The 18,234-nt window shown below is 40.8% G+C and overlaps 1 pseudogene; it reads right to left on the bottom strand.

Moving 5' to 3' along the window:
- Nucleotides 1-1,889: 1,889 nt before the first annotated feature.
- LOC133261022 (protein O-mannose kinase-like) lies at nt 1,890-6,458 on the bottom strand (annotated as a pseudogene).
- Between the last annotated feature and the right edge of the window lie 11,776 nt (nt 6,459-18,234).

The following is an 18,234-nucleotide window of genomic DNA, read 5'->3' as shown; positions in this document are numbered from 1 at the left end:
TCTTGCCTGGAGAATCCCAGGAACGGGGGATCCTGGTGGGCTGCCGTCTATGGAGTCACACAGAGTCGGACACTACTGCAGAGACTTAGTAGCAGCAGCATACCAGTTTATAAGCTTCTTGGAAGCAAGAAACATACTCGATTCATCTCTGACTTCCCAATGATTAATACTGCCACAAATATTAATTTTTTTAAATAAGTGCATCTTGATTCTTTCCACCACAAGACTTTTGCCCTGGCCAGGAAAATCCTTTCCCCAGATGGGTTTCTGCCTCACTTTTTTACCTCCTTCAAACCTTGACTCATCTGCCATTTCTCAATAGACTCTACACTGACCATCTTATCTAACACTGTAAACTTCTCCACTTGAACTTCCTGATGTCCGTCACTGTTCTACAGTTTTTCCAAAGCACTTATCACTTTCAAATAGACTATATATAGCAATGTGTACAGTATACCTATGCTCTACCCTCTCCCCTCGCAAGATAATACACTCAGGAAAGATGAAGAATTTTTTTTTTTTACTTGCTATATTCACTAAAATATCTCTAGCACCTAGAATAGTTGATACTAGGTGGTTAAAACAAATTTTTTGGATTGGGAAAATGAATTTATGAATGAATGAGTGAGGCCAAAAGGGGGAAGCTACATGTCAAGCTGCATCTGAGATGGGCCAGGAGACTATCAGATCCTGCTGTAATCAAAGCAGATGCCAGGTTGTCTCTTCTCAATCCAGAAAGAAACAGAGTTCAGGCAAGCCATATTTAAGAGCAGCACTGAACAAATAAAAGTTAACAACCCATATGGGAGAGGAGTTTGCCTTGCTTAATGGCTTGGCAGCAGAGTGAGCAGGGGGAGTGTTTGAAAAGATTTGAGACCTTATCTTTTGTAGACTCTCTGCTCCTACAACCCACAGGAGCCGTGAGCAATATTTCCAAAGGACAGAAAAAAAAAAAAAATCTAGCATTGTTCAACCGTCAGGAGGCAGAGTGAAGCACCAGTGTGAAAAAAATCACAGTCCTCTCAACTAATTTCTATGAAGAAATAAATCTACTTTGAAAGAAATGGAGTAAGTTACCTTTTACCTCAGGCTATCTTCTACGTATTTGTCAACTTTGGCTCAGGGGCTCAGGGAGGTTGAGGATGCTATCAATATGAGGTTTGACCGGGCTTGAGAATAATAGAAATAAGCTGCCTTCAAAAGGCTTTAGATGAGATTTGTAGTTAATACTGAAACAAAATGGCACCAAGCTTAGAGATGGCAAAAAAGAAAAAAACAAAAAACCCACAAGAGAAGCTATGGGATTTAAGTTAATTCTTTTCGTACAACAACAAAAAAAATGATAATGGTAAGAAAATAAGAACTTTGTTTTCCTAACAAATGGATTTAAACAATTAGTACTGTTATTAACAGTCATGGTCTCCTTAGGTCCCATCAGGAAATGGAAAAAGCCTCTAGCAGAATTAAGTTAGTCTTTGTGGAGAAAACACATTTGAAGTTTTTTATTCTATTAACTTGGAAAAGAAAACCCACTATCTCCTGAGAAAAACCAAGGCTTATTTGAATAAAGCTGGGACTTTGTTTATTCAAGAGTTTGGGCATATTTAGTGGAACCAAAAAGACTCCTAAGGAAAAAAAAAAAACAAAAAACAACCCATCCTAAGAAATGAGAGGCCAGCTCCACTCTTCAAAAAATCCTCACTATCAGGATGCCTGATTTTGGAAGCATGGTGCAATTATAAGACAAAAAAAATTAAGTGACTCTCCATTTTTGAGAACTTGTGCTAAGGTTTTTTTTCACATGGGTCTCCTCATTTTTATCCTACAAAAACAAGACAGTGTTCTTTACTACTTAACAGATGAGAAAGCCGTTGCTTACTGACCGAGGTAGATAGCCAGGGGTCATGCCACTAGCAATAAGTGGAGTCCACTGCAACTGAAGTCAATTTGGTGCCAAAGCTCCTTTTCCTCTATGTGGAGAGATAAAAGGGCCAGAAACTGCATTCTTCAGCAATACAGAGGATGCTAGGGAGGCTGAAATCCAAAGGGTTCCATGTATTAGTGAGGTAAGACTTAAATAAATCCAGGTCTAGATCTCTGAGCGCCTTAGCCAGAGCTAACTTTGTGGAAAGGCAAAGCAAACCTTCCCCAGTCATGGCTTGTGGAAAACTTGCAACCTTTCCTATGAAATAAACAGTGTAGGTGGAAATAGATAAACATAGCTGGATACACACACACACACACACACACACACACACACACAGAGGCAGAAACTGGTTTTAAAAATCCCCCATTGGCAATCTGTTCCTTTCTTCTTTTTACACTTATATTATGTTTTCCTCACAGCAAAAATCATAGAGGAATAGTTCAGTAATTAAAATAAAAACCATAGTCTCATCACACAAAGGCAAATATTCACTTCCAGTCTTTTTCTGTGATATTTTATTTTTTTCCAGCTTTATTGAGATATAATTTACAAACCACAAAATTTCCCCCTTTTATACAGTTCAGTGTTATTCATTATATGCAAAGTTGTGCAACCATCACCATTATCGTTTCTGGAAATTTTCATCACCCCTGAAGAAACCCCATCCCCATTAGCAAGCACCCCCCATTCTTCAACTCTAAGCCCCTGCCAGCCCCTGTGAAACCACTAATTTATTTTCTATTTCTGTGAGTTACAAATGGAATCATATGGCATGTGGTCTTTTGTGATGGCTACTTTCACTTAGTATGTCTATCCATGTTGAAGCATGCATAAGTGATACACTCCTTTCATGGCTGAATGTTACCTCTTTGTATGGATGGACCACGTTTTCTTCTATCTATTCACTAGCATATGGACATTTGGATTATCTTCATCTTTTGTTCATTATGAATAATGTTGCTATGAATATTTGTGTCCAACTTCTTTTATGGACATGTTTTCAATTCTTATTGGGAAATATTGGGAAGTGGAACTGCTGGATCATGGTAACTCTACTTTTCACCTTTTGAGGACAGTCAGACTGTTTCCCAAAGCAGCTGGACCATTTTACATTCTTACCAGCAACGTATGATGGTTCCAATTCTCTACATCCTCGCTGACATTTGTTATTGTCCATCCTTTTGATTACAGCCATCCTAGTGGGTCCTGGCAGCATGTTTATAACAAAGAGCATCGGTTAATATACTCTGGGCAAGCGTATTCTCTGACCAACCGTAGGACTCACAGGACCCAATCACCATGGGAGAAAGAACAAGGAGAATACTGATCGTATTCCTTGTCTACTGCCTGGCCTGCCTGCCTGACAGATAAGGACACTGGTTCTCAAAATGTGGTTCCCAGACTGGCAGCACTGGCTGTATCACCAGGGAACCAGTGAGAAATGCAAAGACTCCACCCAGACACTGAGTCTGAGACTGCCAGGTGGGGTGGGGCCAGCTCTCTGTAATTCTGGTGACAAACGCCTGTGCGCAGCGTTTCTTCCCTCAATGCCAGCTTTAACCTCCTAATGGTAATGACGAATATACACCAAATCCTTCCTCCCCTGCAAACGAGGATGATGGGGACCAAGGAAAGAGCTTTCTGAAGTATTCAATCAAGCGACTCAAGTGGAAGGGTTCTACGCCGCCCAGTAATGAGTGAGCGACAGACACTGCTGGTGTAAAATGTTCACAATAATTAATGTTGAATACAGAATAAATATCCAGCTGGAAGGTAAAGAGCAATTTCACAAGCACCATCCAAGGCAGTAGTAACAGAGATGTGATTTCCATCATACGTGATATATTAAATGTTCCTTAACCACTCAAGGTTTTAGAAAGCATGCTACCTTGCTGAGACGTGGATGACACAGACCTGTTCCTGAGCAGCCACCTGAAACATAGTGATGTCTCCTTGGTACCATGAAGTACACTGCAGATACTCACCCGACAAAGGGAGAAATACCGCTTGTCTCTTCCACACACTGCCACTTAAAAACCTCTCTACACACATTTCTTACAAGCTTACAGATTTAGTTGTTAGAAACACCTCTTTGTAGCTCCATTTTTGTTACTTCCTTCAGATACTGGTCAGACTCACTGCTTCTCTCCACCTTCGCTTGCAGCCAGGCTCACATCAAGCCCATGTACTCTTGCTTGGCAACAGCCCTCAGGCGGTCAGGAGAGGAAGAACCCAGGGCAGAACCACTAACACCTTCATTTCACTTCAGTTCAGTTCGCTCAGTTCAGTTCAGTTCAGTTCAGTTCACTCAGTCATGTCCAATTCTTTGTGACCCCATGAATCGCAGCACGCCAGGCCTCCCTGTCCATCACCATCTCCCAGAGTTCACTCAAACTCATGTCCATCGAGTCGGTGATGCCATCCAGCCATCTCATCCTCTGGCGTCCCCTTTTCCTCCTGCTCCCAATCCCTCCCAGCATCAGAGTCTTTTCCAATGAGTCAACTCCTCGCATGAGGTGGCCAAAGTACTGGAGTTTCAGCTTCAGCATCATTCCTTCCAAAGAACACCCAGGGCTGATCTCCTTTAGAATGGATTGGTTGGATCTCCTTGCAGTCCGAAGGACTCTCAAGAGTCTTCTCCAACACCACAGTTCAAAAGCATCAATTCTTCGGCACTCAGCCTTCTTCACAGTCCAACTCTCACATCCATACATGACCACAGGAAAAACCATAGCCTTGACTAGACAGAACTTTGTTGGCAAAGTAATGTCTCTGCTTTTCAATATGCTATCTAGGTTGGTCCTAACTTTTCTTCCAAGGAGTAAGCGTCTTTTAATTTCATGGCTGCAGTCACCATCTGCAGTGATTTTGGAGCCCCAAAAAATAAAGCCTGACACTGTTTCCACTGTTTCCCCATCTATTTCCCATGAAGTGATGGGACCAGATGCCATGATTTTTGTTTTCTGAATGCTGAGCTTTAAGCCAACTTTTTCACTCTCCTCTTTCACTTTCATCAAGAGGCTTTTTAGTTCCTCTTCACTTTCTGCCACCTTACATCAGGGCAAAACTGGTGCAACTCTTCCAGCTGTTCCCTGATTCCCACTCCTCAACGACCATACTGGCTCTTACAGCATCTCTTTGTCTGAGATGTTGAGGTGTCTCTGAGTAGATTCAGAACATTCTGGTAAGTGTCCAGGACATTCTGAGCAGTGGGTCTCTCTGCAAGCTCCTGGATTTTACATGCCTTGTGAATATCAAACAAGTGGAATCGGACCACGTCGTTCCCTTGCATGTGCCCCAGAAGGAAACTGGAGATGTCTGGAATCTTCCAGATATCGCTCTTCTCGTCATAGGTGGGCATGAGATCGTCCTGGAAGGTTGTCCTCTCCGAAGAGCCACAGCTGCTCTGGGGCCATGAAGTCCCCACGGAGCTCCTGGTGGCCACACTTCACCAAAGTCTAGCTGCGGTTCACCAGGGCCAAGGTGTCCAGGTCGTTGAGTACGATGCTGAAGTTGGCGGTCAGCAGGTACTGGGACAGTGTCTTGGACAGGTCGCTGGAGTTGCACATGACCGGCGTGCCCAGGGGGCTGGGGTACAGGAAGTCAAGGATGGGCACGTTGCCCAGGGCCAGCTGCAGCCTGTACTGCCACAGGCTGCAGTACTTGGAGAGATTCAGCATGGCCTCCAGGTTGCCCAGGGAGCCTGAGGGATGGTACTCTGTGAGGATGATGTTATCGTTCTCACAGTAGCCCAGCAGCGTGATCACGTGCTTGTTCTTCGGGGCCTGCAGCATTCGCAGCCTGTGCAGGAAGTCGTCTCTCAGCTCCAGCCTGGTGAGCCTCGACAGGGCCACCTTGCGTTCCTTCCACTCGGACAGAAACACTCTTTTCTTGGCTCCTTCCCTGACATGCTCCAGCTGCCTCACGTCTGCCCTCAGCTGCTCTGAGAGCAGCCGCGGGGAGCAGTTGGTCATCTGCCCCAAGCTGAAGTGGCTGGGGGGTGGGAGCGGGGGTGGGCAGTGGCCAGGGTCCTCCGCGGAGCGCCAGGGCCAGATGAAGAGCTGGTCGAGGCCGAGGTAGAGGAGGACGTTCATGAGGGCCATGGAGAACAGCAGCCCCACCGCCGAGGGCATGTCCCTGGGCGGGGGGCCCCTTCCTGCTCTCCTGGGGCCTCGTGTCCATGGCGCGGTGCTTTGCATTCCTTCCCGCTCAGGTTTCTGGCCAGATTCCCGGGCCAGTCAAGGTTCTGGCTGGCCCCGCGCACCGGTTTGAAAGCACTCCTTCTCAAGATTGCAGGCCCGCATCTTTACAGCCCTCTCCCTCAGGGCGTCTCCAGGACTCCTGTGGACTTGACAATGACATTCACCACTCTGGCCTCACAGTCGCCTGAGCTTCTTCCACCAACGCCTGATTCTTAGAAGGTGACCTGGGCTTCTGCAACACTCTCCCAAGAGCTCTGCCACTGCTTTCTCTTTTCCAATCCATTTCCCACAGCAAATAGGCTCTCTTTTCTTTCCTGCGGACCCCTCCCCCGGCCCGCCGCCGCTGCCTCCTCCTCTTCTGTGATATTTTAAATAGCTTTCATCTTACTGTACTGTTTCCTGTTGTTTGCTCAACACATGACATAAGCATTTTCTTGCCATTAAAATTCTACAAGTTTAAAATATTTATAATTTTATATTAAAAAGTGAAAACATCATGTAAATGTAATTTTAATATGTAGTAACATAACATCCAGAGAAGTCAATGGCACCCCACTCCAGTACTCTTGCCTGGAGAATCTCATGGACAGAGGAGCCTGGTGCGCGGTAGTCCATGGGGTCTCTACGAGTCGGACACGACTGAGCGACTTCACTTTCACTTTTCACTTTCATGCATTGGAGAAGGAAATGGCAACCCACTCCAGTGTTCTTGCCTGAAGAATCCCAGGGACAGGGGAGCCTGGTGGGCTCCCGTCTATGGGGTGGCACAGAGTCAGACACAACTGAAACAACTTAGCAGCAGCAGCAACATAACATCATGTGCATGGCATTTACTTAATTCCCTATATGAGTATTTTAAATTGTTTTCATTTTTTTTATTGTAAATGACAAAGATTAATTTTTTTGACTTAAAGTTTAGAGTTCCGCAATTACTCAAATGCCTTTGGAAGGCTGGAATATAAAATCTGATGATGTATCTGTATATTGAGAGGAGGAATTTGCCATGTGTTTTCTTGAAAGTACATTTAGTAAATAGGGTAGGTCTGAACCAGGAGTGTGTGGAGTGCCTGGTAGCTCCAGAGTGGGCTCCCCACTGAGGGAGAGGGTGTCACTGAAGAGAGAGGATGGGCCAGCACCCCCCGCCTCCCAGTGCTGACCACCTGACTGCACCCTCACACAAACCGCTGAGCAGAACACAAGTGATACAATGCCCCAGACAGCCAGAAATCTTAAACACGGCCTGGGAGTATAAGGATAATTCTAAGTTTTAGAAGAGGTGACTATTAGATTCCTGTATATTAAAAAAAATAAAATAAAATACAGTGGTTGGGAGAAACTGTCACTCAGTCTCCACTAGAAGTCATATCATCCACCAGAGAAGGTATTCTCCAAATGGGCAAACAGCTCCTTTCAGAAGGTTCTGAGTTCTAATTTGAAACATTCTTGATGGACATATTCACCTCTTAAAGACCTAGAGGAGATGCAGTATTTAAAAAACCAAAGGGAATTCCCTGGTGTTCCAATGGTGAAGACTCCATGCTCTCACTGACGAGGACCCAGGTTCGATCCCTGGTCAGGGAATTAAAATTCCATAAGCTGCACAGCAGGGCCAAGGGCAAAAAAAAAAAACAACAAAAACAAAAAACAGATTGGGGTTAATTTGTGCCTGAGAGGGTTTGTTATTTTCAGGAGCAAATTTATGAGGACAGCCCACAGCATTTTCTGAAAATAGGATTAAGAATAGATTACACATTTATTCACACACACACACACACACACACATACAGAATAGATGGCACAATACAATTTTATGTCTGGTTTTAGAAGTGGGGAAGCAGGTGGAAACAGAGGCAGAGACAAGGGGAAAGATGCCCTTTCACAGAACTGTACTATAACCAAGTGTTTGTGACCCTCTCAGGTTATGTGCCTTTTCTTTTAAACTCCAATGTAATTAAATCAAAGTCAGCAATAATAAAATATCATAAATAATTTTAGTGTATAATGTATGCTGACAAATGTTATTAAGGAGATGGCTGTAATAGGGAAATATTTAGTATGACTTCATCTGAAAGTTACATTGCTAAGAAAACTCAGTAATGAGTTTTACTTTAATTATTCCAATGAAATGACTTCTCTAAGTGATTTTAAAATCATGGCGAGTAGTACTTAAAGAATTTCCAAAAGGCTTTTAGGGAGGATTTGTTAACTTGATCAAGTTTATACAAAATATTCCAGGTTTAAAATAAATGTATGTACATAGAATTCTTACCATGACTGATGCATTGTTCACTGGTAACCTTTTAAAATAGGCTTACCAAACTTCCAATGACTTTTTATTCTGTTTAGTTCTAACTAGGTGATAACCATCTGTCTTGGAATTTCCATGAGAGTTCTAATTACATATATTCCATGTCATTGTCCTTCCAAACCATCTACTTGGCCTAGATATGTCAATACAATAGTGTCACAACTCCTCTTATTAGATGTTTCTCTACTCTTGAAAATGACACAAAAATCATTTGACAGACTATATTTGACTTTTTTATTTGAAAATATTATCACTCCATCATTTTTATGAAAAAAGCTGAATTGATGGTATCTGCCTTTAAAAATATGTTCCACGTTCTATCAGTCAAAACTTAGGTTTCCACTTCTGTTGTGTACTTTAATATTCAAACAGACAAAAATATATTATTCATTGACAATGTGCTGTAGGCAGGTAATGAGTTAGAAATGCCTGGAATTATCATTACCTACAAAATAGCCATCATTATCACAATAACATTACTAAAAAACTTCTTATGCACAGTTCCTATCCTAAGTGATTTAGCCACTATGCCTACATCACTGTGCTTTTGAAGACAGAGTATTGTATGTGAGATACATACAATATCTGTTCATTCACTCTTGCATGTAATCATTTTACAAATATTTATTATCTTCTTTCTGCCAGGTCTTGCATGATATACTAAATATATAATGAGAACAAAACAGCCACAATCTCTATGATTGGGTGGTAGGGACAGAATGAGGGGATGAAATAGGTGATTAAATAGTTAATCCCACTCGAGGATTGTAAGTAGAAAGATATGGGAGACCTATAAGTTAATGAATACTTGAGAAAGTAGGTCTGCTTAACCACAAAACCAAGCAGTCTTGCTTAGCAACAAAACCATGCAACAGAAGCACAGGACGTGCCCCCAAACAATGAAACAATGGTGGCATGAGACCCACATCCTGCCCAGTGAACGCAATAAGTTAATGACCCCTAGGACATGCTCCCTGCGCACATTAAAAATAGTCATTTGTGGACCTAGTTTGGCCATGCAGAGACAAGACAACCCCCTGCACAACCTGGAAAATGACCTAATGATGAGAACGTGGCGTCTACTCAAGAAAGACAAAGGAGATCTTCTCCCCTCCCCACTTTTCCTTTGATTATAAAATCAGCTCACTAGTTTTTGGGGGCATGGCATTCCTCACCTGCCCACTTATAAACCTCAGAAGCATCCTATTCTAATAAATCACTTCTTATCTACTACTTTGCTCTTGCTGAATTCTCTGCACTGAGACATAAAGGACTATGGTACAAGAGCTCTTCAAGAGCCTCCCTGAAATGACAACAGTTGGTTTCACAGAAAAGTTACAGGTGGTCAAAGATGACACTGATGCTGAAACTTGAAGAATACAAGAAAATGAGCCAAGCAGAGGGAAAGTACAGGGACAAGGGAGAAGAGGGAACATGTAGAAAGATCCTGAGCCAAGGAAGTGCTTGAAATAGTCAAGGACTTTCAGCACATGTTATGAAGTAATGAGTTTGTGGATAGTGGCCTGAGGATGGAATGGGACAGATTAAATAAGGTCAAAGGTATTATGCAACAGCTTGGTTTTAGCTTAAGGTGATAGAAATGAAGTAGTATTTCCATCAGAGTTGTGAAGTAACAAGATGTATATTTTAGAAACATCACTCTGGCTACTCTGTGGATATTGACTGGTACATATGACTGATTTGGTGGAGGAGCCATGAACCAAAGTTATGTGACACTCTTATGAGCCCAAATACAGAGCTGGGTAAGAGTTTTCTGTGTGTCCCCCTCCTACTCCAGCAAACATGGAAGTGTGTACTTCATGTGGGTCATCTATTGGCAGTTGAAAACTCTCTCATTCTGGGTCTTTAGTGACTATAAGAAGAGAGAGCACCCATCCACCCCACCTGTCACCCACTAATCCACACCAGACTGTAGCAAAAACAAGATATAAATTTGTTATGTTAAGGACTCAGATTTCAGACAAAAACATAGGAATAAGAGCCTTCAATTTTGAGGCATGAGAGTCAATATAGTGACAGATATGTAAGTAAATATCACAGTAGCAAGGACACAGTAGATGCTAAGAAAAGGGTAGCTAGAAACTATTATTATGCCTGTTGATTCTAGTCTCATCTCTGATATTAACTAACTCTCTTGACTTTGGGTGACTCCTTCAGCTTTCTTAATCTCAATTCCCTGCCCTTTTCAATGAAGGATTTGTACTATATCTCCAAAACTGATGAACCTGGATTCTAAGCTGATAGGATAAAAACGCAGGGGAGTTCATGGTAATTTAAAAAATTGGACAACACTTCCTCTTCTTTCATCCAATAGAATAAGCAAATTCTTTGGATACCAGATCAAGAACACCAGGTAATACCCCCAGAAGCCAGGCCACTGATGCTCTTCTTTGCACAAAGAAAGAAGTAAAACTATTTGGAATTCCTCTAAGTCCATCAAACAAATCTTTAATTTCTCTCTGTAAATTTACAAGCCCAGCAGCTAACATAGGAAAAGAAAGGCACTGATTCTTCTAGCTAAGACAGGTCACAGGTGTTTATAAACTACTGCCAAGGAATTTCCCAGTTTGCACTGCTGTCCTCTTCTGAGAACTTCCAGGTGAATCTCAACATCTCCAGAGCCACTGACTTGAACTCCCAAATGAGAGGCAGGTTTGGGTTTACTCCATGTCCTGGACATTTCTGTGTGCAGGCAGTACAGATACTCTATTTATGTGACAATATTTCTCAGAAAATCTGGACTCTGGCTCCAAAGCTGCTACTAACTAGCTCTGTGGTTCTGCGCAAAGAACCCTATTTCCTCCACAGCTCAGGATTCTCATGTGTAAAATAGTGATAGTAATACTCTCTGTACGTACCTCCTGGGGTTGTCATAATGATCAGATGAGATGGAATAGAAGTGAGTGTCCTTTATAAAGCATACTCTGTCTCACAGATGCATTTTAGAATCACTGATGCATTGTTGTTATTATTGCTAGTATGATCTGCCTAGCTCCAAGATCATTTATCTCAAGGGACCTTCCTTGTGCACATCAGGGACCAAAAAAAAAAAAAAAAAGCCTCCCTTCTCAGTTTGATGCATGATGTGGCTGTGAAGGAAGTTTGCTGACTTGAAAATGTGAACAATCTCTTTCCACTGAGATGTTTTCCCTTTAGAGAAAAAAACAACTGCTTATTTTTTTTTTCTTTCTCAATGCATACGAATTTCTGTTCTCCCAAGAGATCCTAACTGCTTTATCTCTGTAATCAGTTTACCTTTCTAGGTGCTTGCTATTGACTGAATAAGCTCACTAAAGTAAGTCTGTATTCTTCAGATCTCATGGGAGGCAAGTCAATCATTTTTACACAGTTTTCATCCCCAGGGACACTGGTTGACATAAAATTTTGAAACAAGCAATAGGAATTGGAGACAATAGTTTACAACCCATTCATATGCCTAAGACAAGCTATAAGGTCAATTAGATGATGAGGGGAGGGGTACCTGGTGGAGTATCTTTGTCCAACAACCCAACAGGCATTATAAAATCTTCCTCCATAGGAAGCTTCAACTTTTGGGATTTATCAGACTTTTCAGACATCCAAAGTTCTGTCTAGTCTAGTAATGCAAACACATATGAGAGTGTATCTGAAATTATTAGCTAAAATCTTGAATGGAGTTGCTGACAGCTTGCTGAGAGTAAACTCTAGTTTGGAAACACCAGAAAAGTGGGTACATGTGTGGAAAGGGGCAGAAAAGGGCAGAGAGATGATAAAGAAAATAGAATTCTTAGAGTTGAATTATAGCAATCTAATCAAATACCTATAAAAATGACATAATTGCAGCCCAAAGAGGTTAAAGAGTTAATTAGCAAAAAAAAAATTAAAAAAAAAAATGTTACTTCAGTCCCAGGCCAGCAAGTGAATGTCAAATCAAAATGGCTCAAATAATTATAGAAGTGGGTAAAATAGCCCCTTAAGGGGAAAAAAAAATACATATATATATATATATATATATATATATATATATGATTTTGGTTGGTGGCCCTCAATTTAAATATTATCATAGCAGGAAACATTTTACTAAGTGTCAGATAGTATACAGGACATGCAGAATAGAAAAATAGGACAGTTCTAATAGGGAATGGAAACGTAGGCAATTCATGGCAATGCAGGTTGGTATCTTGGAATGGGGCAGAGTGCTTGGAAGTTTGGTAAAGGGAATATACTGTAAAGTTAGAGGAAAAGAGATCTAAATAGAAAAGTAGAAAATTGGTTGATTACATCTAAATAATAGATGTTCTAGGGGGAAAAAAGATAATAAAAACAGATGGGAGAAAATCATTAAGAAAATAATTAAAGAAAAACTCCTAGAAATGAATGACAAGAATTTTTAGATGTAAAAACTGCATGAGTGCCCAGCACAGTGGAATGATCAATTTGTATAAGTTTCAAAAGAGGGGGAAAGAATAAACTTGGACAAAGAATAGAGGCTGGAGATGACTGCAGGTTTCTCAACAATCACTCTGAAAGCAAACACCTTTGGAAAAATGCTCATAACATTCTGAAGGAAATTTATTTCTATCTAATCTAGTAGAAATTACTATGATGCTATAATAAAGATATTTTCGAACATGCAAGGTTAAAAAATATACTTCTCTCTCATTCTTTTGCATTAAATTACTGCAATATGAGTTCCACCTTGTGCAAAAAAAAAAAAAAAAAGAAGGAAAGAAAGAAAAAGAAGAGATAGAAAGAAAATAAACCAAAAAGAAGATGACATGGAAAATAGGTCATCCGACACAGGAGAAAGGATGAGAGAATCAAAGCATGTAATTAATACCTCCGTAGGACTGCTGTGCAATAGATCTGGAGGACAACCAGTAGGGTTTATACCAATGTACTCCAAAAGACAGACACCCCAAGGACTGTCATCTCTAGGATGCCAATGCCATCCTTCTACTTTTTACAAGAGAATAAAATGCCCAGGTAAGTCTGATCCTAATTTGTAGCTGGTCTTGGTTTACCTTGACACTGTGCTGATAAATTTTATGCTCTTCCAACTGCCATACATCCTAGATCAGTTGAAGACACTCATTTTGCTTCACAGAAATGGTCTTCTTTGATCCACTCCTGAGAGCTGTAGGCAGGGCACAATTCAATCAGGAGTAGAAAATAATACAGAGTCACCAACTCCCCTGGTCATGCTCCTACAGGATGTCCAGTACCTTGTCTACACCTTAATCCTGCCACAGGCCCTGAAGAGGAGACTCATGTCAACTTTACTCCAGTAAAGGTGAAGCCAAGTGATTGCTCAGATTCGGTTCTGTTTGTCCTCTCCTGAGAACCTTCAAGGAAGAGTAGCAATTTGCCCTTTTCTCACACAGCTACTCAAATTTCAAAAATAATCTGCATTTTATTTGCAGATATTTATATTGGCGATACTATGATAAATGAAGCAAGAAATAATTAACAAAAGTCCAGGTTAAAAAGTACTTCTGGAGGGTTGACAAGAAGATGCAATCGAGAAAGCTTCTAAAACACTGGCCGTATTGTAATTTTTAAGTTCGGTAGTGGTTGGATAAGTGGTTGTTTTATTATTCATAAACTGTGCACACATTTCACACACTATACAATATATATCATAATCTGTAAAAGTAAAAATAAACATCATATATTTTTCAAAGCTCTTTGCATTTGGATCCACTGATCCTATATGAACCTCTGTTTGCTCGTATTTTACATAATATAGTAAATACTTATTTTCTCATAATTGTCAAAAAAGAGGTTATTTGTGACAAATGCAGTATATTGTAGAAGTCTTCATAGAGATTCTTGAAGAGAGGAGTATTTAGGGAAGGCTTCCAAGAGTGAATGGAAGCATGAAGGAAGGTAGGATGTGGTTGCCTTCTCCGTGTAAGTATCACACTTTATTTTTTAAATTAATTTTATTGGAGTATAGCTGCTTAACAGTATCACAGTTTATTTATTCCTCTCCCTGCTCCTGCCCTAGTGACAAGCACAGTGCTTAGAATATAGAAGGAGATCAATAAATATTGAGTGACTGGATGTATCATCAAGGAAAAGGCATTCTAATCTATAGCAGGAAGGCAATTTGCTCTCATAGTATAGCTGTATTCTTTTTTCCCCTATAGACTATCTTTGTCCCCCACTTCCCAGAATTACTGAATGAAAGAGTTTCTATAATGAGGTTTTGATTAAATTGTATCTGCTTTTCATTAACTGACATGAGTAAATTATTCAGGAACAGATGTTCATATTATATAAAAAGTGAATAATACAGATTTTCCAGTAGCTTTCACTGAACATCAGTGGTTTTCTCACCATACAGCTAAACTGGATGATTCAAAAGAATATTTTTCTTGTTTTGTTGATTCTACAAAACTTAAAAATTAATACTATAAGTATGCCCTTGATTGTTTTTTTTTTTTTTAATTATCTTATTGAAGACAGAACTTCCATGGATGCTTCTGCTGCAATCATTATATGAAAATGATGAGCTGAGGTCAGCAGAGTGACTTGGAAGAAACCCTGGAGGGGATTTGAGTAGTTGAGTTATTGGCTTGTACTCTGAGGTTTTATTGCGGACGCTCATGAAAAATGGAATTCAAGACCTGCCATTGACCTGAGAGCAGCTAAATGTTTTTGAATGAGCCCCTTTTCTTTGACTATAGGCTATGTTTATTCTCAAACTCCTCAAACAACTCTTCAGTTTAACTCACAACAGAATATTTAGATAATAATCATAGAAGGCTTCTCTCACTGTTGTTACTGCCTCATTCATATGGCCTTTGTTTTATTTTTGTCATTCTGGTTGGCTTTAGCTAGAGATACTTTGCTTTATTATTCTGCACCCAATAGATATTTATAAAATGGCAATCATGTGCCATGAATTGTGCAAAGTTCTATGAATCAAATTATGAAAACAAACACATTAAACACTCTCCCCAAATACAAACTTATTTTACATAAAACAATTATACAAATATAATCCATGGTAAGTGTTTATTTTAAACAAATTCTTTTCAGGTGGGCCATTTTTTAAGTCTTTATTGAATTTGTTACAATATTCTTTCTGTTTTATGTTTCAGTTTTTTTGGCCATGAGATATGTGGGATCTCAGCTCCCCAACCAGAGATTGAATCTGCACCTCTTACATTGGAAAGTGAGGTCTTAACCACTGGACCACCAGGGAAGTCTCAATGGTAAGTGCTTTGAGACAAACATATAAACCCATGTTCTAAATGTGTCATATTAACTGGAGAATAAAATTTCTCTGGCAAAAATGGAATGAAGTTTCAAGAATACCTTCCCCTGTAATCAAACACTTAAAGTAAACTTGCAGATAGGGATAGGAAAAGGCAGGAAAAGAGAGAGGAAATTCTGAGGAGAGGAGAGAATTCAGAAAGATGCTCAAAGCAGGAAGTCACTTGGCAATTTCAAGGACTTGGCAATATACAGGTCCTTTATATATATATATATATATATATAAAACTGGAGGTGAATGAGTGAGCTAAAGTGAAAAAGGAGACATAGGTAGGAGCTGGATCATATAGGCCATGGGACCATATTTGAGTTACTTTTCTCTAAAGGGCAACAAGAAGTCTTTGAAGAGTTTAAATCAAAAAAGCAACTTGGTCACATTTGCACTTAAAGATCACTGTGCTGTGATACAGAGAAGGTCTGAAGTGGGCAAGAATGAGTGTAACAGGAATAGTGGGTCATTCAATGTTCTGTAACAAAACAAACAAAAAAAAGTGGGGTGGTTTTCTCAGTAAAGTTTGCATTAAGAAAATGTAGCGAGAAATTCATTTACACCTATAGGAGCAAAGTTAAGGAGCCAAATAGGAGTCGCAAGCCATTGGCATCCCTCAGCCTGAGAAGGCAAGGGGAGCAGAGTTTAGCAGAGCCTGAGAAGGGTCAGAGGAAGAAGTGGGACCAGCTGACAAGGCAGGGGATGGAGACAAACACTCTGATCTTTCCCCTGCCTGATATTGCTCTATTACCAATGTGTCCCCATCCAGATCCACCTGAAGAGCATGGATGTCAGTTACATGGGGAGATGGAGGAGAAAACATGGATGTATTAGAACATTCCCTGTGTTAGCCTTCATCTCCGAGTTTGGATTAATCATCCAGCTAGGTTTAGGTAGCCTTTTCTCTCACCTAGAACCAGGAAAAGAGTAGCTAGACCCTGTGGCACTAATACTCCCACAGAGTGACTGAAAGTTGATTATCTAATGTATTTTGCCTGAGGATAGCATCCCAGTTCAATTCAGTTCCTAATGTTCAACTCTTTGCAACCCCGTGGACTATAGCACACCAGGCTTCCCTGTCCATCACCAACTCCCAGAGCTTACTCAAACTCATGTCCATCAAGTTGGTGTTGCCATCCAACCATCTCATCCTCTGTTGTCCCTTCTCCTGCTGCCTTCAGTCTTGTCCAGCATCACGGTCTTTCTTTTTCAATGAGTCAGATCTTCTAATCAGGCAGCCAAAGTATTGGAGCTTCAGCATCCCATGCACTTCTAACTGACTTGTTTAGTTGCTAAGTTGTGTCTGACTCTTTGCAACCCCATGGACTCCTTTGTCCATAGGATTTCCCAGGCAAGAATACTGGAGTGGGTTGCCATGTCCTCCTCCAGGGGATCTTCCTGACTCAATGATCAAACCCACATTTCTTATGTCTCCTGCACTGGTAGACAGGTTCTTTTCCACTGAGTGACCTATTGGGTATTAAACAAAATGACAGTGTATTAAAAAGCAGAGATATCACTTTGCCAACAAAGGTCCAAATAGTCAAAGCTATGGTTTTTTCAGTAGTCATGTACGAATGTGAGAGTTGGACCATGAAGAAGGCTGAGCACCGAATTGATGCTTTTGAACTGCAGTACTGGAGAAGACTCTTTAGAGTCCCTTGAACAGCAAGGGACAGTCAATCCTAAAGGAAATCAATTCTGAATATTCATTGGAAGGACTGATGCTGAAGTTCCAATACTTTGGCAACCTGATGCGAAGAGTCGACTCACTGGAAAAGACCCTGATGCTGGGAAACATACAGGGCATGAAGAGAAGGAGTTGACAGAGGATGAGATGGTTGGATGGCATCACCTACTCAAGGGACATGAGTCTGAGCAAGCTCTGTGAGATAGTAAAGGACAGGGAAGTCTGGAGTGCTGCAGTACATGGGAGTCTCAAAGTGGACATGACTGAGAAACTGAACAATAACAACTCTCCCATCACCTGTGAAACTCACTGACTTGCCTTTCCACAGGGTTCCAGAAGCACCCAAATGGATCCCTTAGCTGGTATCTACTCTGTAGCTACATCTGTGTAGTGCCTGCGTTGTGTGACTATGGGAGGTGGCCATTCCACTGCTCATGCCTTGGGCTGAGACTGACCAATAGTGCTGGATGTGTTCTTCCTTTCCCAAGATCATCTTCAAGGAAGCTCCTGAAATAATCTCATTTCACACTGATACTCCACTTTCCATTTCTGAACACTTTACCTCTTTACTCCTTGAGATTAATTTCTTATTTTTGACCTTCTGACTAGGAACTCTGTATATTTCCAAAATTCCTGTTAATATCTAATTCCTCTGGCTCCAGGATCAAATTTCTTTATTTCTTTGTGCAGCATGATGTCAGAATCAGAAAGCCTAATACACGTAACTTCTTGATCATATTTTAGAGATTAAATTACCATGACTGAAAAAACAAAAACAATCACACCAGACAATAGTTCTTCTCTTGGTACCAATGTAGGACATTGGGGAATATT

The sequence above is a fragment of the Bos javanicus genome, chromosome 2 (assembly GCF_032452875.1).
Source record: "Bos javanicus breed banteng chromosome 2, ARS-OSU_banteng_1.0, whole genome shotgun sequence".
Taxonomy (NCBI): Eukaryota; Metazoa; Chordata; class Mammalia; order Artiodactyla; family Bovidae; genus Bos; species Bos javanicus.
This window is presented reverse-complemented; position numbering and strand designations above follow the sequence as displayed.